Source organism: Eschrichtius robustus, chromosome 15, assembly GCF_028021215.1.
Source record: "Eschrichtius robustus isolate mEscRob2 chromosome 15, mEscRob2.pri, whole genome shotgun sequence".
NCBI classification, from domain to species: Eukaryota; Metazoa; Chordata; class Mammalia; order Artiodactyla; family Eschrichtiidae; genus Eschrichtius; species Eschrichtius robustus.
Genome location: NC_090838.1, coordinates 48872815 through 48899749, shown reverse-complemented (window position 1 = coordinate 48899749; position 26935 = coordinate 48872815). Strand labels below are relative to the sequence as shown.

The 26935-nt window shown below is 35.7% G+C and overlaps 2 pseudogenes; both read left to right on the top strand.

Moving 5' to 3' along the window:
• Positions 1-278: 278 nt before the first annotated feature.
• LOC137777362 (large ribosomal subunit protein eL28 pseudogene) lies at positions 279-722 on the top strand (annotated as a pseudogene).
• Positions 723-18930: 18208 nt separating this feature from the next.
• The window catches only part of LOC137777361 (proteasome maturation protein pseudogene), a 32854-nt pseudogene continuing 24849 nt past the window's right edge, over positions 18931-26935 (top strand).

Below are 26935 nucleotides of genomic sequence, written 5' to 3'. Positions count from 1 at the left end.
TGTTAAATTTGAATTTCAGATAAATAACAAATAATTACTTAGTGTAAGTATGTCCATGCAGTATTTGGACATACAAAACTTATGTACATACAAATACAAATACAACATACAAATACAAAACTTATTTGTCACTTATCTGAAGTTCGTATTTAATTGGGCATCTGGTATTTTTCCGTCAACCCTAATTGGATGCTAACTGACCAGAAGATTCTTAGGATTATTGCCCCTGTCCTTCAAATTACACTGTCCAGCCACAAGCCCCATAAATATCCTCATGAATGTTTGATCACTTTCCTTTTCTGGCTGCTGCTGGGAGAGGAGCTGCCTCCAAGTCCACGCACTTGCAATGAATGGTCCTGTGGAACTGCTCCAATTTCCTGATCAAGAAGAACAAACAGATATAGGGAACCCACCCCAATAATCTGAAGGTCCACAATTCTTTCCATTACAACCGGCTGATGGACCACAAGACTGTGGCGTGGAGCCGGCAGCAGGTGGCAGAAGTGGAGATCTGGCCCTACAAAGCCCGCCACCTCCTACATGCAGACCACCATCAGCAAGAACTCCCCTGCCACCCTCAGCAGTATCCAGAACATAATCTGCAAAATCAAGTACCTCTGGGATCTAAGCATAGTCTCCAACTGCAGAGCCAGCACCATCCTACACAGCAGACGCCTGTGACGGTGAAGAGGAGGCAGACGTGCCCCACCAAGAGCTCTTGAACACAGCCCTCCCTCCCTGCCCCCCAGAGCAACAAAGATGTCAGCCAACATTTCTCCAAAAAAAAAAAAAAAAAAAAGCCACCAGGTCATTCTAAACTGCAGCCAGAACAAAGTTGGATTTGGATTGTGAAGAGCCTTTAGAATCCAAGGCCAACTAATTGCCCAGGTCTGCTGTGGTTATTTCAGTAACTTCACAGTACTGCAATTCTGCATCGTCATGTTTTGGACCCTACTTATTGTATTATAGCAACTTTCTCTTTTGTATCTCACAGAAAGGGACAGTAATTAGCTTAGTACTTGCAATGAGGAAGTTTGTATAACAGCAAGATTATGTCCTCTTAATATCTTTTCAACAAATAGCACTGTGATCTACAATTTCTTTTAATTTTTAAAAAAGAATTCACATTTCAAAGCTTATAATGTTGATTGTAAAGACTAAAGATAGGGAGAGGCATATCTGATACATTAGGGCTTTCTTGCCTTCTCATTTGTGAGTCTGGGATGTGGCTTCTTGAAAAGCTGCCCAATCAGGGGCTCTGCTTCGTTAAATCAAATGTGTTAGTGCTACATGCTTTTACAGGTGGAGCTGTGAGGTTCAGCTTTCTCAGCTACCCTTGGTTTCCCTGTGGCAGTCTTGCAGAAGTAGCTAGTATCTTGATGAAGAACCTGCTAAGGGGACCCATTAACAATAATATGACTCTGGGTTGAAGTCAAAGAAGTAGTCACCTGAGCAAAGCCAAGGGGAGGGAGTAGATACTGGGAACACAGAGAATTCTGTGATACCAAATGAGGGAGATGTGGTTGAGGTCCTTTAGTGGCAAATCTGGAGGTATTTCTGAGCCAAAGGAAATGTCTTTGAGTTATACCAGCTGCAGACTTCTGCTAGAGATGTAAAGTCTCATAGGTGTACAAAATTCATCACACAGTGATCAGAAGACCTAATTTTGTCCCCGCCAAAGTCACATAAACTACACCCTCCCTCTTTATATGCAGGCACCACTGTAGGTAAGAAGCAGAGGAGGGAGGAAGTTATCTGAGAAACTAAGCACTGTTCTCTGGAGAGACTCCTTTCTCTCACTGCCTCTGTATCAGATATCTTGGATTCATTGCACACAACAAAAATCCCTTATATAGATAGCTTTATCATCAGTATGACTGTGAAATCCTTGAGGGTAAACATTGTTTCTCAGTGTACTTGGTAAAGTGCCTCAGGAGAGAAGACACACATCTAAAGAGATCAAATTGTGCAGAAAAACATGCAGCAAAAGAAAAATGTGCCAAGGCATATATGGCTAAAATCAATCTTTCTCTCTCTATCCAGTATTCATAGAAAATTATAGAAACCATAGGCAAAAAATATCAATAAAGAGTGAAAAATCACCTGTAGTTCTGTTGTTCAAACATGTTTCCTATTTGTATTTTGTCACTCCTGCCTCTACCCCTTGCAATGGAATTATATGAGGCACAATGGTTATACTAGCTTTTCAGTAATAAATATATCCTGAACAACTCTCCTTGGTAATAAACCCAAACCTACACCCGTTCTTAATGGTGGGGCATGATTCTTTGCATTAAATTTTTTCAGATTAAATTAGCCATTTAAGTAAGTTGTTATTTTTTATTGCTTTAAGCAATGATGTAATGAGCAGTCATGCATATACATAGTTGGTTATAGGGTGTTTATTACTTTATTTACTTTGATGAGATCATGCTTCATTACTTTTGAAAAATTCATCTATTTTCTTATTTTTCTTCCATATGAATGCTGTATTTATTCGTGAAGATTTTCTTCAGACCTTTATTTGTGTTGATTTGTAAATGTTCAAACTTTTACAGTTTTATATCTCCTTATATAATTGCTTATTCATTTAACAAATATTTATGAGGGACCTGCTATTTGCTTGGCACTAGACAAATAAAGGTAATAAATATGGCTTAGTGGGGGCTTCCCTGGTGGCGCAGTGGTTGGGAATCTGCCTGCCAATGCAGGGAATACGGGTTCGAGCCCTGGTCTGGGAAGATCCCACATGCCGTGGAGCAACTGGGCCCGTGAGCCACAACTACTGAGCCTGCGCGTCTGGAGCCTGTGCTCCGCAACAAGAGAGGCCGCGATAGTGAGAGGCCCGCGCACCGCGATGAAGAGTGGCCCCCGCTTGCCGCAACTAGAGAAAGCCCTAGCACAGAAACGAAGACCCGACACAGCCATAAATAAAAAAAAAAAAAAAAAAAAAAAAGAACCGTGTGCTCTGACATACCTCAAAATGGTTCCTTTTAAACAAACAAACAAAAAAAAATATGGCTTAGTGGGAAGAGGGATGGAGAAACACCAGTAATCAGAGAGTAAATACATGATTCTGTTTGCAATGAGAGTTATGACAAAAGCTCATGGTGATTAAGTTGTGAATCCTGTGTCAGAGACGGCATCTTTGTGAATGGAGATTTAAGCTGAGACATGATATAGGCAAAGTGCAGGAGGAAGCACATTAGTGAAAAAGGGAACAGCTGTACAAGGGTCCTATGGCTACATATTTTTGAAGACCTGAAAGACTGGCATGGCCAGAGCGTATAAACAAGGGAAGCAGGTACACAAGATGAGCTAGGAGAGACAAAACAGCACTTTAAATGCTTTGGTAAGGACTTTGTGTTTTGGGGGTTGCATTGTGCAGCTATTTAAACTGTAGTCATCTATGAGACATACTCGTAATTTGTTTGAGGAAGATTTTAAATCACCTCTTGTTTATTAAGAAATAGATAGCCATGTAATTTCCATTGTGAGATAGTTCTAATTATTTAAGATTTGAAGCCAATGAAGATAATTAAAGGTACATCATTGAAAGAAGCAATGATTCAGTCGGATTATGTTCTAAACACACATCTGAGAGTATTTTTTACCTGTATGCAATAGGAGCATATATCTTATCAATGCTGTTATTTTAACTTAATCTTTATTTTTAACCATGAGTCTTATCATTCTGATGAATCCGTTGCATTTCTAGCAAGGTATGGCTGATCAAAAGTGGGGTTGAACCAGGAGCTACCTGGATCTTGCCACTGGGCTAGGCTCTTGCCTAACGGAAGTTATCACAGGATGTGATCTTACAAGACAATTCCTTCTGTGCCAGGAAGCTAGATTTTGAGAACTACAGCCAGCCTCCAATATCCACAGGTTTAGTATCAGCAGGTTCAACCAACTACAGATCAAAAATATTTAAAAAAAAAGAAATTCAGGAAAGTTCTAAAAAGCAAAACTTGAATTTTCCCTGCTCTGACAACTATTTACATAGTATTTACATTGCATTAGCTATTATAAGTAATCTAGAGTTGATTTAAAGTACACAGGAGGATATGCATAGGCTATATTCAGTTATTAGGCCATTTTATATAAAGGACTTGAGTGTCCAAGGATTTTGGTATTTTGAGGGGGAGGGTCCTGAAACCAATCCCCCCAAACTGCTGAGGGATTTAGAAAACTAAGTTTTGAAAATTCAAACTGATCAGTTCTTACACAAATCCTTAGGAATATTTTGTTCAGAAGTGTTTTTCCTGAACTGAATCATAACATACTACTTTCTTTTATTCTTCCTATTGTGACTTTAACCAGTGATTTATGTAGTTACATACCTAAAGTAGAACTGTATCTATCAAAAAACAAACACAGAACCAAGGATTAAAGCTCAGTGACAGAACTTCTCTTATAATTTATTATGGATTCTATTTAAATAATTTCTACTCTGTAAGACACTGTGTTTCATGCTTCTCATGTATTAGCTCTGTTCTTCATATCAGCTCTGAAAAAGAGGAATTGATATTTTCATTTTATTTGTGAGGAACCTGAGGCTCAGAGAGGTTGCATCACTTTCGCAAAGTCACAATACTGTACGTGGCAGAGCCAAGATTCACTCTGCATCTGTTTTTTATGCTGAGACTCTAGTGGCCTTTTTATTATACCATTTTCTTTGACGGAAATTCCTGTAACATCATGTCTCATACCAGGGACTCTACTAAACCATATGGCATCATTTTAATGTAAATTCAAAAGAGCAGCTCATGAACGTACTCTGAGCAGCCTGGTGCTAAAGGTATGTGACTTGGTAGACAGAGGACAGGCTGAACTTCAGTCCCCACTCGCTCCCTCAACCAGGACCCTAGAGCCGTGAACAATAGACACAACCACATCTGAGGACCTTGAACATGATGGAAAGTACATTATGTAAACAAGTGATCTAAATTAAAATGTCTACTTAATATTTGAAAGCCAATTAATAAGTTGAACTGCAATAAAACCAAAATAAGTCCTTAGTTTTTCCAGAGAATTTGTTTATTCCAAATATTAAATTTTATCTCCAGGTATAGTGCAGAGTACAGCCTTCCGTTATATCCTGAACAAATTCTATATGGCCTTGTTAATCACGGGCCTGGTATCTGCTTCATAATGGGATTCAACTCTGTTTTTTTCAACTTCTCTTTTTTAATTATTAAAGCTAAGTAAAGTAAAATACCCAATTAAATTTCATTTCATAATGTATCTGTTTAAATTAAAAAGTTTACGATGGAAAATTATAGATATTGAAAGAGTAACATAAGCCTTAGGCAAATATAATTACAGGAATCAAAACATTGAGTTCATTTATTTATTAATCAAAATTTTTATTTGCCCAGCCCTTTTTTGATAGTGGGACATGGAGGAGGCATAAGGAATCTAGGGCAAGGAGATATGGTTAGAATGTCATTTTAAAATGAGGTCCAGGTGTGTGCCTTCTAAGACTAATTCATAAATGTAACACAGCTTCCATCTGCCTTTCTGTCTGAGACACCCACCCTTGGAATCCAGCTGCTGTGATGTGTGGAAGTCTCAGACCCATGAAGAAACCACATGTAGGTGTTCTAACTGAGAGCTCCCAGTGAGATCTTAGCTTGCAGGAAGCAGCAGCCTCCAGACACTTAACAGAGGTGGACTTTGAGATGACTTCAGCCCCAGGTGCTGTCAGATTGCAACTGCCTGAAAAACCCCGTAAGTCAACTGCCTAGCTGAGGCCATTAACTCCAGAAAGATAGAGGATAAGACTAATAAATAATTGTTACTGTTTTTGCTAGTCATTTGTCATTTGTTAAGTAACAGTAGATAACCAAAGCCTTTCTACCTGAAGGAATAACACATATACACATAAGCATCAGAGAAAAATAACAGTGTTTACAAAAACCAAAAGATATGAGAAACAGGTGAGATCACTGTAGGTCATTGTATCTGGTAAAAGCTTAGTAGAGGAAGTGGAATATTAGCTGGATATAGAAGGAGGATTAAGTATAAAATCCATTCAACAAGATATGTATCAATTAATAAAATCAAGTAGCATGCAATAGAAGGTGGATTAGCATTCTAAATAGAAAACATTTTTTTCAATTGTTATTGAAGTTAGTTGATTTACAATGTTGTTTTAGTTTCAGGTGTACAGCAAAGTGATTCAAAAATATATATATATATATATTCTTTCTCATATTTTTTTCCATTATAGGTTATTATAAGATACTGAATATAGTTCCCTTTGCTATACAGTAGGTTCTTGTTTATCTGTTTTATATACAGTAATGTGTATCTGTTAATCCCCAATTCCTAATTTATCCCTCCCCCACCCCCTTTCCCTTTTGGTAACCATAAGATTGTTTTCTATGTCTGTGAGTGTTTCTGAGTAAGCAATATTTTAATTATTTGTTTTGGATGAAATATTAAAAGAATTATGAATAAAAAAGTTAGTAAACAACTTTAAGTCATTCTCTATTTGGAATTATCATTTTACCTTAAATCATATTAGACCACATTGACCTAATGCCAGGGAAAAAAAAGAATTGCACTTGGACCATGCAAAAGGGCCAAGTGTTTGATCTCTATAATGGAAAAAAAGAAAAATGTTGCATTTCTGGATAAACCAGAAAGGTTATGTAGTTAATTAAACTTGAATTAACAAAAAAACAAAAATACAAAAAAACAAAAAAAAACAAAAAAAACAAATACCATAATATAGGTATAATTTTTCTCTTTTTACAAAAAAGAGTTTGATGGAAAAAAATGTTTAGATTGAAGAACAGAGAAGGTATGCTAGCCTCTACTATTTTATTCATTTTGCATTTTGACAATGAAATTATGCCAAACGATGTTCTAATTAAGAAGAACATTACACATTATTTTGGCCCTGACTTTGCTATCATTAATATCACTTTAAATTTCCAACACCTCTTGGCTAATAAAAGAGATGACTATGTGGCTTAATGCTGTTTTTGCACCCAAAGTGTAAATCTTTGAACAGGCAAAGTGTCCAATAGTGTCATTTCCTCTCAGACTTGTTGAGTATTGGTCACTGAAGTAGAATCTATTATATTATCTTCCTCTAGTAGAGAGTTTGAACTAGCTCATCCACATTGTAGTAGCTTAGATTACTGTTCATCAAATACTCACAGCCTTCTCTTCATGAAAGAAGTGTAAGTTATCACCTCATGGACTCAGAATTTGGCCACGTGACTGGCTGTGGCCAGTGGGTGTGAATGGCAGTGACAGTGTGCCAGTTCTGAGCTGAGACTTTGGGAGGCATGGCAGCGGGAGAAGAGCACTCCCCACATGTCCGTTGCTCCTTTAGGTCAGATCTTAGAATGACTGCATGTGAAGCAGAACCCAACCCCAAACTAATAATGTCACCCAGCCTATCCAAGCTCAGACAAAATCAACTGACTTGTAGCTAACCAGAAGACATATAAATGTGAAATAAATGTGGTATTGTAAGCCGCTGTGATGTTGGGGTTTTTGTTATAGGGTATTATCATATAGCAAAACCTGACTAATACATATGTCTACAAATTAAAGAAACTTTTGTTCCTTTTTTCAACTTTTCCTGAGACTTATAAGAATTAAATTTGCCAAAGAAAAGGGTTATCAATTTATTCAGACATATTTGTCATTTTCCAAATACATAAGGACAGATAGTTTTCTAAAATAAATATTTTCCCAGAATTTTATTTTGCTGATGGAATTTTATAATCACACTTATGGATCAACAAGTGAAAATTTTTTATAGGTACTCTATCTCCATCCGGATAAGTTTGGAGAACAAAACACAGTGAGCATGCTGGCAAATAGTTTCTATGAAACCATCCTTTAGAATGTGAAGGTTTTGGGGTCAGAATACATTTTGTTGGGAAAAAAAGTGCTCTCCAGTGAATAAGTGAAGTATTACATAGAATTGATAACTTTTCTTATAATGCTATACTTATAACCAAAAAATAAAAAAGACACAAAATTTTAAACCCAACAGTAGTCAACCATTTGTCAATGGAGCAAAGAAGTCATTGTAAGATAAGCAGACCATCACTGATATGTGGCTCAAGCAAATTTTCTTATCACTCAATCCATATTTGGCTCTTCACTTATTTTTAGTTCACAATCATTGCTGCAGTTTACTTAACCACACTCTAGATTGGTTTCCATGTTTTTATTGTTTCACAATACTTTCTTGCATAGAGAAATTATGTTGGGAAGTTCAAGTGTTGCTTGCCTAGACTTTCTCTTATTATGAAGAATAAGATCTTGCTGATGGTGGTATGATAAAGCTGCCACTTAGAATGGAGGTAAACATTGCAATCTCCATTCCATCGCCTACTCTGCTTTATAATTTTGGTTTTAATTCATGGTCTAATTAAATTCTCATTTTAAATCAAGCTGATCTGTAGACTACATATTATCTGCAACTCTTTAATGAACGTGTGCTACTTATGATTATCTTTTTAGGTCATAAGATTATATTCACTTATTCCAGAGATACATGAATCCGGTACGCAAAATAAAAACTCAGATAGTCCACCCCTGTGAAATTTGAACAAAATTGCTAAGTTAAATAAATAGATAATAATTTTATATGGGTCATTTAGATGCGTACTTGCTTCAAAATAGAAAATGGGTCATTTAATATTTTGGAGGCCAATCTTCAATCTACTTAATGGCTTAAACATTCTTTAGTGTTAAAATTTTTATTTCTTTAATATTTCTTATGGTACTGTAGTACTTAATTCTATATAACAATCATTCTGCCACAGACAGTTTGAATAGCATTTGGTCATTTAGTCATAAGGCCAGAAGAGCGAGGTACCTTGCGTCTGAGCTTGGGGATTGTGCAGAGCGGTTTATACTCTAGGTCTCATTCATGATGGGAGCTGGGCCAGAGCATCACACCTAAATTGTTAGATGCTGCTTTCAAAATCCAAAAAGGCCCAAAAAGTACTTATGTCTCTTCTTAGTTGTGGGCTGTGCAAGTGGAACAATTTTTCTTTGCTTATAAGGGGTGTCTTATACCCCAGGTCACTAAACTTCTGGAGACTTCGCTGATACTATGTCAAAGAACATACAGTAGTCCCCCGTTACCTGCAGTTTTGCTTTCCACAGTTTCAGTTACCTATGGTCAACTTCAGTCCAAAAATATTAAATGAAAAATTCCAGAAGTTAAAAATTCATAAGCCTTAAATTTGCACTGTTCTGAGTGGTGTGCTGAAATCTCATGCACTCCGGCTCTGTCCTGCCCATGATATGAACCATCCCTTTGTCCAGTGTATCCCATCCATTAGTCACTTAGGAGCATCTCAGTTATCAAATCGACTGCCTTGTATTGCAGTGCTTGTGTTCAAGTAACCATTATTTTACTTAATAATAGCCCCAAAACACGAGAGTAGTGATGCTGGTAATTCAGATATGCCAAAAAGAAGCTGTAAAATGCTTCCTTTAAGTGACAAGGTGAAAGTTCTTTTAATAAGGAAAGGAAAAGAAATCATATGCTGAAGTTGCTAAGATTTACAATAAGAATGAATCTTCTTTCCGTGAAATTGTAAAGAAGTGCTGTCACACTTCAAACTGCAGAAGTCACAGACACACTGTGTGACTGGTGCTTAGTTATCATGGAGAAGGCATTACATTTGTACAATAAGGTATTCTGAGAGAGAGAAAAAAAGACCATATTCATGTAACATTTATTACAGTATATTTGTTATAATTGTTCTATTATTAGTTATTACTGTTGATCTCTTAGTGTGCGTAATTTATAAATTAAACCTTATCATAGGTTTGTATGTACAGGAAAAAACATAGTGTGTGTGTGTGTGTGTGTGTGTGAGTGAGTGTGAGAGTGGGTGTGTGTGTATAGGGTTTGGTACTATCAGTGGTTTCAGGCATCCACTGAGAGTCTTGGAACATATCCCCGGTGGATAAGGGGGAACTATTGTACTATGTCAAAAAACAGGAGGCAAAACAGTGAAGGTACATTTCTGTCCCTACGACGTATGTGAAAACTCTTTCAGATTATCTTACTTGATAAGAATTGAAATGAAAGCATTTTGGGGAGTGGCAGTTGGCAAGCTTTTTCTGTAAAGGGCTAGACATAAATATTTTAGGTTTTGTTACATAGAATCTCTGTCATATATTGGTCTTGTTTGCCTTTAATAGAACTTTGACAGTGTAAAAGCATTCTTAGTTCTTGGGCTATACAAAAACAGTCCACAGGGTGCAGTTTGCTAACCTCTGTTCTAGGTACTATGTTCTGTTTCTAATTGGCACCACCATGTAAGTTTGCAGTAATCCACAGTCATTTTCCAAGATCTGTCTGGCCATGAGGAAACTTAAATGATGATGTGGTGATGCACTACCCTGCCACCTTCCTGAATCTTTTACGTTTTTAAGATACTAGTAATCTCAGAAAATTCTGACAAACTCCTCAACATTTGAAATTTTCATTGTAAGTGTAATTTCAATTTAGCTTTTTTAAAAACTCTTACCTTTACACAAATAATTAAAGAAATCTGAGCTTTTTATTCTATAAAGAAAGTCATTATTCTAGGCATATTTCCTCCTATTTAGCTTTGGCATAGAGGTTAAAATGTCTGTGTGTTATAATACTGTATTAGGAAAGATACCACTAAAATATGAACATTCATTTAGTTTAATAGAACTAATTACAGTGATTCCCCTACATACGAAAATTCAAGTTGCCAACTTTCAAAGATGAAAACGTGTGTTTACGTGTCCAGTCATGTAAGTTAGTTCACACGTCTGGCGTACATTGTCATGTGCGTGCATACTCTACAAGTGGTTGTGCTTTTGTATACTTTACTGTACAGTACTGTATAGAGAGTACAGTAGTGCAGTATCTTTGTTTCAAGCCCAGGATATCCAGAAGCAAGCATAAAAGCAGTGGTATACAGCCGATTGTGCTAGTTGGGTACCTAGGCTAACTTTGTTGGACTTACGAACAAAGTGGACTTAACGAACTCGTTCATATGTTGGGGACTTACTGTATTAAGTGTTTTTCTAAGTTTTCCCTGAGGTCTGAATTATCAGCCTGGTGATTAAACTACTACTTTATTCAGTGAGAAGGGATAAAGTTTTTCAATTTTTAAAATTATTTTACTGATTAATTAATTAATTAATTTGACCGCACTGCATGGCTTGCGGGATCTTAGTTCCCTGACCAGGGATTTAACCTGGGCCACGGCAGCGCCGAATTCTAACCCCCGGACCGCCAGGAAATTTCCAAGAAGGGATAAAGTTAAAGCGGTTCGTTTGCATATAAAACCAAGAAAAGGTATCTTTTGTTAAATTCTTGGGCTGTGTGAATAAATAGGCACAGTTTAGTACCTGTTAGAATTTTTCTACTCTCGTGAAATAAAAGACTTTTTCAAGTTTCTAACAGCCTAGAGTACATATTAGAAATTCTTTTCCCTGAACACTCACAAAAGGGTTTTCATTAATGTTCTGGGGCTGAAGAGATGCCTTATAAGAAACTCAGCTACTTTACCAGAGGGTTTCTATTCCAATAAAATTTTGACAACGGAAGTGATTTATATGTAAATAAATAGGGTTGTACGGTGTAGGTTTGGAAATTATTCTGTTTCTTTTGTTCAACTAATATAATGAGTAAAAGAACTATTCTGAAGGCAACACAAGTTGCAAATAAATAGATAAATAAACGGTATGTACCAAGATCAGTCCTTTGGGGAACAGATGGGCAAAAGATCCTACTTGTCTAAGTCTGGTCTGCGTTTTGTGGATTTAGGATGTCACCGTTTTATTCTAATGGGTACGTTTTCCCAACTGCCATTTTGACTTAAATGGTTAATAAGGTATATAATGTATATAAAAATGTTTACAATCTTCATCTGTCATTGCATTACATTTGGATAAAGTCTTTGATTCACATGGAACTTCCCGACTTCACGAGGTGAAAACATGGTATTAGAGAAATTGCTCCAACTTTACAAAATATCACATAGGTTCCTAGTCTTGGCTGAATTAGAATAAAGTGTTCGACTTTTCTTCCTTTACAAAGACAGTACTAAAGTAGTTTTTATTTATCTTTGGAAGTCCCTGACCCTTAGCATACAGCCTGAAGATTTCCTTTTCACCAAGATATGAGAAGCTTTATAAAGTCATTCAGCTATGTGATTCAGTGTACCCTTGGTGATCATGTTGACAATACTAGATGTATGGTCACCAAATGCAGCACATACTGTAATTGAAAATTTTGTATGAGAAAATGCTGTGTCCAAGACCTCATTGTTGCAGAAGTGCAGCACCAATAACACAGAGATATTGTTTTCCGGTTTTCTGGAGGCGTTTTTCAGTGCAGAATGAATGTCATTAGTGGTGCTGTGTAAATTAGAGTCTAGATTTAAATAAGGAAATATCTTAATATTTTCCCCAGAGGCCAGTACAACTGTCACTTCCTTATAGGTAAAGATTGTTTAAAATTCATCCAATAAGAAACAGTTTAAGTGAAATGAGGTATTATTAATAATTATGTCATAATAATAGATATAGAGCTACAAAAATGACATTGTGCTGTATATATTATTTTTAATGTATTTTGTCACCTTAGTATATTGGAAACGTTATTTTATTTAATGAAAATTCTTCCATTTTTAATGACTGCATGGTATCGTTTTCTTGGCTATTTAGTATGGTTGCGTTTTAAAATTTTTTTCTTTTTTGTTTGTTTTTTGGACTATAAAGACTAACCTTGCAGTGTACCTTTTAATATTTTCTTATAGTCATATGTTTGCACCAATCAAGTAATATTATGTTTAGACAAATTCGTGGATGAGTAATTATCTGCATAACTTATGTCACATCGTATTCTTCTTTCAACTTGTGTTCATATTTAAAAGTTTTTCAAGCACACTTCCCCAAACTACTCTTCAAAGAAGGTAGAGCAAATTTCAACTTCCTACCTCAAAGTATTAAAGCATCTTTGCTCATCTCCCTCAACAACTTCATTTTTTTAAAAGAAAATTTACTGTATATTTGAGATTCACCAAATATACATGTTGGTCAAACACCGAAAGCTTATAGTTAGAAATAACATCTGGCTTAAGTTTAGTGTGAAATCAAGTATCATCCACCCATAGAATGAACTCTGAAATGAAAGAATAAAATGTTATCAAAATGTATATCAAAATAATTATAATTTTTATGACTTTATTACTAAAAATTTTGTAGTCAACTTTTAAAATGTTGCATTACTATGCGGGAACAATAAAAATTCAGCATCTTCTGCTGCTGAATTAAGTATACTGCACTTCTGCTGTAAGACAATGATGCCTCCATTTCACCAAAATAAATGGAGTTCAGGATATTTTTGTTGGCATCTCATTTTTAAAAAGTAGTTTTTCCCTCATACTGTTTATATATTTATTTTTTCTTACTTAAATATTTTTATTATAAACTGTTACATACATTTAGGATTTTTTTTTTTTTTTAATGTTTTTTTGTTTTTGTTTTTCCAAGAATTTATTTATTTTATTTATTTATTTCTCTGTGGCTGTGTTGGGTCTTTGTTTCTGTGCGAGGGCTTTCTCTAGTTGTGGCAAGCGGGCGCCACTCTTCATCGCTGTGCGCGGGCCTCTCACCATCGCGGCCTCTCTTGTTGCGGAGCACAGGCTCCAGATGCGCAGGCTCAGTAATTGCGGCTCACGGGCCCGGTTGCTCCGCGGCACGTGGGATCCTCCCAGACCAGGGCTCGAACCCGTGTCCCCTGCATTGGCAGGCAGGCTCTCAACCACTGCGCCACCAGGGAAGCCCCATTTAGGATTTTTTAAAATGTAGAATTCTCATATAAGATTTTATTTTGAAAGGCTGATAACCTAAATGAAATTCAGTATCTTAATATAAAATGGAGGTCTTTTAAATTATTTTTTGATATTTTGAATGATAGCATACCAGAGATTCTGCAAAGAGTTTTTATTAAAGTAATGTAGTACTCATATTCTGCCATGTAGTTTTTCACATTTTATAAATAAGATTTTCTACATATTTTTTGTATTTATTGGCTCAAAAATATATCTAACATTCTTTCAAATATTATCTAGTTAACACATTCTCTCAACGTTTGTATAGTCTGCTAATTCATTTTTCTATAACTACTTAAAAGTTAATAATACATGTTTTATTGTATATAATTAGCAGCTTTCAAAATCATAATTGTTGCAGAATTTTACCCAATGATAAATTTAAGTTTATACTTCAAATTATACACAGAAATCAACAATTAACATATATAAGAACTTTTCTATACGTGATACTCAGAGGCTTACCTGTTTTTGAAGATGAATATTCAGATATTAATAATAATTCTGAATGGTATGCTTTAATTGTACTACTGATATTGTTACAGTGGTTAGATATGATGCTATAGCCTATCAGATTACACATTTATTATGCAAACTCTAGACCTGCCATTAACAATGTTGAAGGAGACATCCATCATTAAAAGATAAAATCTGTTGATTTGAAATAAATAGCCTGCGAGATTTTTCTCCAGAAAAGATGGGTTTATTTGGCAGCAGCAGAGAATTGCAATTCGGGGTTTGCAACCATGGTGAGCCCTGTGCAAATCCCTGCAGGGCAAGGGAGGTGTAACCTTTTATAGAGAGGAATAGGGGGCTGGAAGGGCTATGGTAAACGGAGTCCACGGCTTTTCTTGGGCTGAGCTGTTGCCAGGAAAAGGAGTCTTTCTTTTTCCTGTTGGGATCTGCTATCATCAAAGTCTATAAGAGCGCCCCCTTCTGGTCTCCTGACTTTATTTAATTGAGATTTCTGTTAATTTCTTACAAATCAAAGCCAAGTGGTAGATTGGGACAGAATATTAGGATGTAGTCAAACTTCAATAAATGCCCAAGTCAAAATGAACCATATTTTAAAGCTATATCCGCATTTATCTTCTGTATTTTATGTGTTGCTTGCTCATTCCTGTTCTTTTTTTTTTGTAGAGGTACTTATTTTTAAATGACACATAGTTACCATTGAAGAGTTACATCCATTGTGGAAAATATTTTAATCTTTCAGGAGATTATCTAGGAAGTAAGCTGCGAGATTTACTGGAATTCTTATTTAAACTTCTCTTTGTTGAATTAAAATTGATTTTACTTACTGAAAGCCTTGTGAACATGTACTCTGATAAGTGTAGATTTCCTCCAATTTTTAAACATCTACTGACTTTTTTGCAGTGTATCATCTCTTTACAGTTTATTTTGTCTTCTTAGATGAGTTAACCATAACCCTAGTTGGCTGACTGAATGAGAAAGTAATTTTGAGAAAGTTAACTGTGTAATTCTTTTTACGGTTTCATACTGATAAGGGTAAAACAAGATAGTTTTTATGAATTTAAACTGATTTTAATCAATATCCCAATTATAATTCACCAATTCTCAAATTTTGTTTATGTGAGAAGAAAAAACTGGAACTAACTTTCTATCACAAATATCTATATAAACTAATTTTCAACTCCTCCTTAGTTGGAACCATGATTTCCATTTGGAGAAAATGTATATCCCTAATATGACCATCATTTTATATAAGCCCACAAAACCTAGAGGTGATAAAAAAAGAATAAGGAAAGTACATACATATACAGCTTTTTTAAATTCAATTTTTTTTTCTAGATAACCATTTTCAAAAAGTGTTCCTCTGTTCTGACACACTAGCCAACTTCAATCAGAATGTTTCTTCATAAATTCATATGTCTTGTTGTCTGTACACATCTGATTCAATATTGACCTTGAAAAAAAATTTAAGAACACTACAATATGGCTAAACGACATAGTTATCAAATTGTTTAAAAGATAGCAATTGACTGTCAAATACTACTTATCTTCAAGTGTGTCTCTTCATTTTTCATTGCTTTTGCATGGAAAGAGAACAAAAATATCCCTGATATCAATATATCTATCATCTATATCTATATTATCTATTGATATGTATGTATATACATAAATATAATACTTTACATATAGGTATACATGTATGTATATAGATAGAGAGGTATATATGTGTGTGTGTATATAAAAGATAGACAAAAATATAGATATAAAGCAATTATAATTTTGGTTTTCTACCTCCATTAATTATTTTTAGCCACTTTCAAAAATTAAAAGTTAACTTTCTTCTCCAGGCTTCCTTTTTTGACTATTAAACTGTTGAGTGCATGAACCTAAGAAAAACATAATTATAAGTAAAATACACTATACATGTAATTAGAAAAAGAAATATATTAAAAAATCTGAAGTCTTTATACCTTTGTGTTTAGATCATTTATATTATGCCACATTATATTCATTCTAAGAAGAAGTTAAAGAAAAATCTCCAAATCAGTTTGCATTTTGCAATCCCTTTTGATCAAATGGCAATCCTTACTTGGCTGCACATGCACATTAAAACTTATATATGGGTGCCAGTGGATTGGAAGAAAATCTTAAAGCCTATTGAAGTAAGGCCACATTATAAATGCTCTTGATGGCAGAAAGGACAATATTTCTGATAAAGCATGCACATTTATGATGCAGAGTTATAAAATGGTTCAGAAAAATTGGACATTGAAAGTGACAGTGTTTTAGTAATATCTTAATTATTTTTAAGTTTTATGTATGCATGAGAGTGATATATGATAAAAATCTAAATGTAAGTAAGTCTAAGAGAACTCTTTAAATGTGTACAAAGCAAAAATACTAAATGTGATGAAAGCTTTGTACCAAGGTTAAATTGTGTCAGTATATTTTATTCACTTATAAATAGTGTTCCATCTATTTACATCTAATTACAATTAATGGGGTCTTAGATTTAATGACATATAGTATTAACAGTATTTATTTAGTTTTAAAGTTTCTTCTTTTCTACAGACATTTTCTCTTAAAGCCCTGGTTTTGTTTTTTTCCAGCTTTACTGGGGTATAATTGGCAAATAAATTGTAAGATATTTAAAGTATACATCACAGTGACTTGATATGCATATACATTTTATAAAGATTCCTCCCATCTAGTTAATTAATACATCCATCACTTCACATATTTATCTCTTTTTTTTTTTTTTTGCAAGTAGATTTAAGTTCTAATCTCTTAGCAAATTTTGGTTATACTATACAGTGTTATCAACATATTCACAGCCCTTATTTAAATGAAGGAATCTATACAGATTGCCAACAAACACATGAAAGGATGCTCAATATCACTAATCATTAGAGAAATGCAAATCAAAACTACAATGAACTATCACCTCACACCAGTCAGAATGGCCATCGTAAAAAATCTACAAACAATAAATGTGGAGAGGATGTGGAGAAAAGGGAACCCTCTTGCACTCTTGGTGGGAATGTAAATTGATACAGCCACTATGGAGAACAGTATGGAAGTTCCTTAAAAAACTAAAAATAGAGCTACCATATGACCCAGCAATCCCACTACTGGGCATATACCCTGAGAAAACCATAATTCAAAAAGAGTCGTGTACCACAATGTTCACTGCAGCACTATTTACAATAGCCAGGACATGGAAGCAACCTAAGTGTCCATAGACAGATGAATGGATAAAGAAGATGTGGCACAATATACAATGGAATATTACTCAGCCATAAAAAGAAATGAAATTGAGTTATTTGTAGTGAGGTGGATGGACCTAGAGTCTGTCATACAGAGTGAAGTAAGTCAGAGAAAACAAATACCGTATGCTGACATATATATGGAATCTAAAAAAAAAAAAAGGTTCTGATGAACCTGGGGGCAGGACAGGAATAAAGACACAGATGTAGAGAATGGACTTGAGGACACAGGGAGGGGGAAGGGTAAGCTGGGACGAAGTGAGAGAGTGGCATGGACATATATACACTACCAAATGTAAAATAGCTAGCTAGTGGGAAGCAGCCGCATAGCACAGGGAGATCAGTTCAGTGCTTTGTGACCACCTAGAGGGATGGGATAGGGAGGGTGGGAGGGAGACGCAAGAGGGAGGGGATATGGGGATATATGTATGCATATAGCTGATTCACTTTTTTATACAGCAGAAACTAACACAACATTGTAAAGCAACTATACTCCAATAAAGATGTTAAAAATAAATAAATAAATAAAGGAAGGAAGGAAGGAATCGAAGGCCAGCATCATTGAGTAACTTGCTCATAGCTGCACAGTTACTAATTTGGTGTATTAGTTTCTTTTTGTTGCTTATTCACACAAACTTAGTGTCTTGAAACGACACAAATTTATTATCTTGCAGGTAGGGAAATCAGAAGTCCATAATCAGTCTTACTGGGCTAAAATCAAGATGTCCACAGGGTTTTTCTTTCTGGTATCATTTTCTAAGGAATAATCCATTTCCTTGCACTTCCCAGTTTTTACCAGTATCCGCATTCCTTGGCCCCCTTCCATCTTCAAAACCTGTAGTGGCTGATTGAGCCTTTCTCACATCACATCATTCTGACACTCTCTTCAGACTCCCTGTTTCGCTCATAAGGTCCCTGTTATTATATTGGGCCCATCCAGAGAATTCAGGCTAATCTCCCTGTCATAAAGTAAGATGATCAGCAACCTCAATCCCATCTACTACCTTTATTCTCCTTTGACTTGTAACATAACATATTCACAGATTCTGGGGACTAGGACTGAACTTCATTGGGGACCATTTTTCTCTCTACTACAGGTCATGAAGAAGGATTTAGAAATGGGTTTGTCTGACTACAAAGCCGATGCTCTTTTTCACTATGCCATATTACTTATTAAGATGTCAATGTGTGAAGTTTTCCTTTGGGAATGTGCATGTTATATCACTCTGGGATGGATAAAGCATGGCCAGTTATTTACTACAATTTTGAGCAGGAATAAAGGGTGAGAGACCTGGCACTACATCTGTTAATTGATAATGGACATCAAGGGTAACAGATCTGTAGCCCTTGATCGTAGAACATTAGTTTCTTCTAGCACAGCATCCAAAGTGTCAGGTAAAAGCAGAATGCAATTCCGGTAGCCAACTGGTAATGGGAGGGGGGAGTGAGAAAGGAATATTCCAACAGATAAGTTAGGTACAGGGCTTGAGAACAATAGCTAGAAACATATACAATTGAATAACGTGGGAACTAGGGTCACCGACCTGCTGTACAATCGAAAAGCCACCTGTAACTTATAGTCAGCCCTCTATCTCCGAGATGTTGAATCCCTGGTTTGACCCAACCACAGATCATGTTGTACTGTAGTATTTCCTACTGAAAAAAAAAAAATCCACTTACAAGTGGATGTGTGCAGTTCAAACCCATGTTGTTCATGGGTCAACTGTACTTAGAAGTATGGGCAAGTAAACAAGACTCCCACCATCTGTGTAACTGGGCTCCTGTAACCTGCTAGGGTATAGGGCAGGTTCTGATCCATAAAACTTGAAAGAACAACAGGTTTCAACTCTAAATTTACAAAAAAGAGTCACGAGTGCTAGGGAAATAATCAGACATCAGAAACAGTAACCAAGGCTGAAGAGTAGATGAGAGCTGGCACAATTATGAGTGGTTGTTGGCTTGAGGCTTGGACTTGTGTTTGAGGAAGAAATCCAGTTATCAGAATTAAGATACACATTAGAGTCAGATGATTTGTAAGAATGATGGTGCTCATTCAAGCTATGGAGCAAGGACTGTTCAACACTTCCCGATTCATATCAGGACTGGCCTTGGGAGTTGAGATGTGTTTGAGTGCAGAGGGAGAGATAAACATACAAGATTAGCTCTGGGGAGCAAGAAGGTTGCAGATGCTGGGATTAAATCTCTCTCTCTCTCTTTCCCTCCCACTACCATTTCTTTTTCTCTCTGCCTTCTCTAATCTTTTTATATCTTGCATTGATTCTAGGCTCTCTGAAATTTGTTCATCCATTCCACAAATGCTAGCTGACTATCTATCTACTGTGTTCAAGTACTCTGTTAGTTGTTGGGAATACAACAATGAATAAAATGTAGTCCTACCAACTGTAAAATATCATTGCCTGCTATTTGGTTTATTTTTCCTTCAAGTACACAAGGCAACTATTGCTGTTAGTTTTTTTAACAACTCCATCAACTTACTGATTTTTTCAATTCTTTCATATCTATAATATATTATAATAGGGGCTGTTTGGATTAAAATTATTATTTTGTTTTATTTAAAGGATAAATAATAGTCGGGACAAAAATCATAATTCACTCTCCTGCACTCAAGGGGCTAAAATCTCTCCTTTGTTACTTGATTTCCATCTCGTTTATGTAAAACTTCACACACAAACACACACACACACACACACACACACAAATGCCTTTGTTGGATGTGGCAGCATTTTATTTTATTTTATTTTATTCGTTTTTTAAATTTTTCAATTTTATTTTTTTTATTTTTTTATACAGCAGGTTCTTATTAGTTATCAATTTTATACACATCAGTGTATACATGTCAACCCCAATCGCCCAATTCATCACACCACCACCCCCACCCCCCCACCACCTCCCCCACTAGGTGTCCATACGTTTGTTCTCTATATCTGTGTCTCAATTTCTGCCCTGCAAACCAATACATCTGTACCATTTTTCTAGGTTCCACATATATGTATTAATATACGATATTTGTTTTTCTCTTTCTGACTTACTTCACTCTGTAAGACAGTCTCTAGATCCATCCACGTCTCTACAAATGACCCAATTTCGTTCCTTTTTATGGCTGAGTAATATTCCATTGTATATATGTACCACATCTTTATCCATTCGTCTGTCGATGGGAATTTAGGTTCTTTCCATGACCTGGCTATTGTAAATAGTGCTACAATGAACATTGGGGTGCATGTGTCTTTTTGAATTATGGTTTTCTCTGGATATATGGCCAGTAGTGGGATTGCTGGATCATATGGTAATTCTATTTTTAGTGTTTTAAGGAACCTCCACACTGTTCTCCATAGTGGCTGTATCAATTTACATTCAAACCAACAGTGCAAGAGGGTTCCCTTTTCTCCACACCCTCTCCAGCATTTGTTGTTGTTGATGTTGCCCATTCTAACTGGTGTGAGGTGAGACCTCATTGTGGTTTTGATTTGCATTTCTCTAATAATTAGTGATGTTGAGGAGCTTTTCATGTGCTTCTTGGCCATCTGTATGTCTTCTTTGGAGGAATGTCTATTTAGGTCTTCTGCCCATTTTTGGATTGGGTTGTTTGCTTTTTTAATACTGAGCTGCCTGAGCTGTTTATATATTTTAGAGATTAATCCTTTGTCTGATGATTCATTTGCAAACATTTTCTCCCATTCTAAGGGTTGTCTTTTTGTCCTGTTTATGGTTTCCTTTGCTGTGCACAAGCTTTTAAGTTTCATTAGGTCCCATTTGTTTATTTTTGTTTTTATTTCCATTACTCTAGGAGGTGGATCAAAAAAGATCTTGCTGTGATTTATGTCAAAGAGTGTTTTTCCTATGTTTTACTCTAAGAGTTTTATAGTATCCGGTCTTACATTAAGGTCTTTAATCCATTTTGAGTTTATTTTTGTGTATGGTGTTAGGGAGTGTTCTAATTTCATTCTTTTACATGTAGCTGTCCAGTTTTCCCAGCACCACTTATTGAAGAGACTTTCTTTTCTCCATTGTATGTCCTTGCCTCCTTCATCATAGATTAGTTGACCATAGGTGCGTGGGTTTATCTCTGGGCTTTCTATCTTGTTCCATTGATCAATGTTTCTGTTTTTGTGCCAGCACCATACTGACTTGATTACTGTAGCTTTATAGTATAGTCTGAAGTCAGGGAGTCTGATTCCTCCAGCTCCGTTTTTTTCCCTCAAGACTACTTTGGCTATTCGGGGTCTTTTGTGTCTCCATACAAATTTTAAGATTTTTTGCTCTAGTTCTGTAATAAATGCCATTGGTAATTTGATGGAGATTGCATTGAATCTGTAGATTGCTTTGGGTAGTATAGTCATTTTCACAATATTGATTCTTCCAATCCAAGAACATGGTATATCTCTCCATCTGTTTGTATCATCTTTAATTTCTTTCATCAGTGTCTTATAGTTTTCTGCATACAGGTCTTTTGTCCCCCTAGGTAGGTTTATTCCTAGGTATTTTATTCTTTTTGTACAATGGTAAATGGGAGTGTTTCCTTAATTTCTCTTTCAGATTTTTCATCATTAGTGTATAGGAATGCAAGAGATTTCTGTGCATTAATTTTGTATTCTGCAACTTTACCAAATGCATTGATTAGCTCTAGTAGTTTTCTGGTGGCATCTTTAGGATTCTCTATGTATAGTATCATGTCATCTGCAAACAGTGACAGTTTTACTTCTTCTTTTCCAATTTGTATGCCTTTTATTTCTTTTTCTTCTCTGATTGCCATGGCTAGGACTTCCAAAACTACGTTGAGTGAGAGTAGACATCCTTGTCTTGTTTCTGACCTTAGAGGAAATGCTTTCAGTTTTTCACCATTGAGAATGATGTTTACTGTGGGTTTGTCATATATGGCCTTTATTATGTTGAGGTAGGTTCCCTCTATGCCCACTTTCTGGAGAGTTTTTATCATAAATGGGTGTTGAATTTTGTCTAAAGCTTTTTCTGTATCTATTGAGATGATCATATGGTTTTTATTCTTCAATTTATTAATATGGTGTATCACATTGATTGATTTGCATATATTGAAGAATCCTTGCATCCCTGGGATAAATCCCACTTGATCATGGTGTATGATCCTTTTAATGTGTTGTTGGATTCTGTTTGCTAGTATTTTGTTGAGGATTTTTGCAAATATATTCATCAGTGATATTGGTCTGTAATTTTCTTTTTTTGTAGTATCTTTGTCCAGTTTTGGTATCAGGGTGATGGTGGCCTCATAGAATGAGTTTGGGAGTGTTCCTTCCTCCGCAGATTTTTGGAAGAGTTTGAGAAGGATGGGTGTTAGCTCTTCTCTAAATGTTTGATAGAATTCACCTGTGAAGCCATCTGGTCCTGGACTTTTGTTTGTTGGAAGATTTTTAATCACAGTTTCAATTTCATTACTTGTGATTGGTCTGTTCATATTTTCAATTTCTTCCTTGTTCAGTCTTGGAACATTATACCTTTCTAGGAATTTGTCCGTTTCTTCCAGGTTTTCCATTTTATTGGCATAGAGTTGCTTGTAGTAGTCTTTTAGGAGGCTTTGTATTTCTGTGATGTCTGTTGTAACTTCTCCTTTTTCATTTCTAATTTTATTGATTTGAGTCCTCTCCCTCTTTTTCTTGATGAGTCTGGCTAATGGCTTATCAATTTTGTTTATCTTCTCAAAGAACCAGCTTTTAGTTTTATTGATCTTTGCTACTGTTTTCTTTGTTTCTATTTCATTTATTTCTGCTTTGATCTTTATGATTTCTTTCCTTCTTCTAACTTTGGGTTTTGTTTTTTCTTCTTTCTCTAGTTCCTTTAGGTGTAAGGTTAGATTGTTTATTTGAGATTTTTCATGTTTCTTGAGGTAGGCTTGTATAGCTATAAACTTCCCTCTTAGAACTGCTTTTGCTGCATCCCATGGATTTTGGATCGTCGTGTTTTCATTGTCATTTGTTGCTAGGTATTTTTTGATTTCCTCTATGATTTCTTCAGTTATCTCTTGGTTATTTAGTAACGTATTGTTTAGCCTCCATGTGTTTGTGTTTTTTATGGTTTTTCCCCTGTAATTCATTTGTAATCTCATAGCGTTGTGGTCAGAAAAGATGCTTTATATGATTTCAATTTTCTTAAATTTACTGAGGCTTGATTTGTGACCCAAGATGTGATCTATCCTGGAGAATGTTCTGTGTGCACTTGAGAAGAAAGTGTAATCTGCTGTTTTGGGATGGAATGTCCTATAAATATCAATTAAATCTATCTGGTCTACTGTTTCATTTAAAGCTTCTGTTTCCTTATTTACTTTCATTTTGGATGATCTGTCCATTGGCGTAAGTGAGGTGTTATAAAGTCCACCACTATTATTGTGTTACTGTCGATTTCCTCTTTTATAGCTGTTAGCATTTGCCTTATGTATTGAGGTGCTCCTATGTTGGGTGCATATGTATTTATAATTGTTATATCTTCTTCTTGGATTGATCCCTTGATCATTATGTGGTGTCCTTCCTTGTCTCTTGTAACATTCTTTATTTTAAAGTCTATTTTATCTGATCTGAGTATTGCTACTCCAGCTTTCTTTTGGTTTCCATTTGCATGGAATATCTTTTTCCATCCCCTCACTTTCAGTCTGTATGTGTCCCCAAGTCTGAAATGGGTCTCTTGTAGACAGCATATAGATAGGTCTTGTTTTTGTATCCAGTCAGCAAGCCAGTGTCTTTTGGTAGGAGCATTGAATCCATTCACATTTAAGGTAATTATCGATATGTATGTTGCTATGACCATTTTCTTCATTGTTTTGGGTTTGTTTTTGTAGGTCCTTTTCTTCTCTTGTGTTTCCCACTAGAGAAGTTCCTTTAGCATTTGTTGTAGAGCTGTTTTGGTGGTGCTGAATTCTCTTAGCTTTTGCTTGTCTGTAAAGCTTTTCGTTTCTCCATCGAATCGAATGAGGTCCTTGCCGGGTTCAGTAATCTTGGTTGTAGGTTCTTCCCTTACATCACTTTAAATATATGGTGCCACTCCCTTCTGGCTTGCAGAGTTGCTGCTGAGAAATCAGCTGTTAACCTTATGGGAGTTCCCTTGTATGTTATGTTTTTCCCTTGCTGCTTTCAATAATTTTTCTTTGTCTTTAATTTTTACCAATTTGATTACTGTGTGTTTCGGCATGTTTCTCCTTGAGTTTATCCTGCCTGGGACTCTCTGTGCTTCCTGGACTTGGGTGGCTCTTTCCTTTACCATGTTAGGGAAGTTTTCGACTATTATCTCTTCAAATATTTTCTCGTGTCCTTTCTTTCTCTCTTCTCCTTCTGGGACCCCTCTAATGCGAGTGTTGTTGCATTTAATGTTGTCCCAGAGGTCTCTTAGGCTGTCTTCATTTCTTTTCATTCTTTTTTCTTTATTCTGTTCCGCAGCAGTGAATTCCACCATTCTGTCTTCCAGGTCACTTATCCGTTCTTCTGCCTCAGTTATTCTGCTATTGATTCCTTCTAGTGTACTTTTCATTTCAGTTATTGTATTGTTCATCTCTGTTTGTTTGTTCTTTAATTCCTAGGTCTTTGTTAAACATTTCTTGCATCTTCTTGATCTTTGCCTCCATTCTTTTTCCGAGGTCCTGGATCATCTTCACTATCGTTATTCTGAATTCTTTTTCTGGATGGTTGCCTATCTCCACTTCATTTAGTTGTTTTTCTGGGGTTTTATCTTGTTCCTTCATCTGATACAGAGCCCTCTGCCTTTTCATCTTGTCTATCTTCCTGTGAATGTGGTTTTTGTTCCACAGGCTGCAGGATTGTAGTTCTTCTTGCTTCTTGACAGCATTTTAGAAATCATTGAAACTGAGATTTTAAAATATCTGGATAAGGTAATTATGATACTGAAAAAGCTAATAAAACTGTATATGTACATTTTTTAAAGATTTAAGGCTTCAAATTAAGCTCATATTTAAAATGAGGACTAAGATTATTTAAAATTTAAAGTATGGGCAAAAGGTTTGAACAAACACATCACAAAAGAAGACACCAAGAAGAGCAACAAGTATAGTAAAGGGAGATTAACTTTTGTTAGTTTTCAGAAAATGCAAATTAAAACAGGACCTAGTTATTACTACATGGCCACTAGATTAAAAAATGAAACAGAAAATGGTATGTGTTAGTATAGATGTGGAACAATTAAATTCTCATACAATGCTAGTGATTGTATAAATCAGTATATCCACTTTGCAGATGATTTGACCAAATATTCTTGCTGGCAGCCTAAACCAACAGTGGAAAATAGGGAGCTCAGATGACTGTGGAAGATGTAGCCCTGGAATAGAGTGATAGGGATTATTTATTTTAGAGTCTTATGTTGCCATGACTAATTGAAAAATGAATTATTAAAACAACAAAGGAAAAGTTAGGTCTTTGCAACTTGTCAAGTACAAGGGAATCCTTAAAGACTATAAGCAGGTTTTGCTGCAGAAACCTGTGGGGCAAAGGGAGTGAGATGATATACTCAAAGTGCTGGAAGAGAAAAAAGCTGTCAACAAAGAATATTATATCCAGCAAAAATATCCTTAAAAAATGATTAATAATTAGCAATGTTGAGCATCTTTTCATGACCCTGTTGGCCATCTGTCTGTCTTCTTTAGTGTAATTTCAATTTAGTTCTGCTGCCCATTTTTTATTAGGTGGTTTGTTTTTTTGATACTTAGCTGTAAGAACTGTTTGTATATTTTGGAAATTAATCCTTTGTCAGTCACATCATTTGCAAATATTTTCTCCCATTCTGTACGTTCTCTTTTCATTTTGTTTATGGTTTCCTTTGCTGTGCTTAAGGTTTGAAGCACACCAGTCAGAATGGCCATCACCGAAAGTCTACAAACAATAAATGCTGGAGAGGGTGTGGAGAAAAGGGAACTCTCCAGTGTTGGTGGGACTGTAAATTGGTACAACCACTATGGAGAACAGTATGGAGGTTCCTTAAAATACTAAAAATAGATTTATCATATGATCCAGCATTTCCACTTCTGGGTGTACATCTGGAAACGATGAAAACTTTAATTTGAAAAGATACATGTACCCCAATGTTCATAACGGCACTATTTACAACAGCCAAGACATGGAAGCAACCTAAATGTCCATCGGCAGAAGAATGGGTAAAGAAGATGTGGTACATATATACCACGTGGGGTATTACTCAGCCATAGAAAAGAATGAAATAATGCCATCTATAGCAACATAGAGGGACCTACAGATTATCATACTAAGTGAAGGCAGTCAAACAAAGACAAATATCATGATATCACTTATATGTGGAATCTAAAAAAATGATACA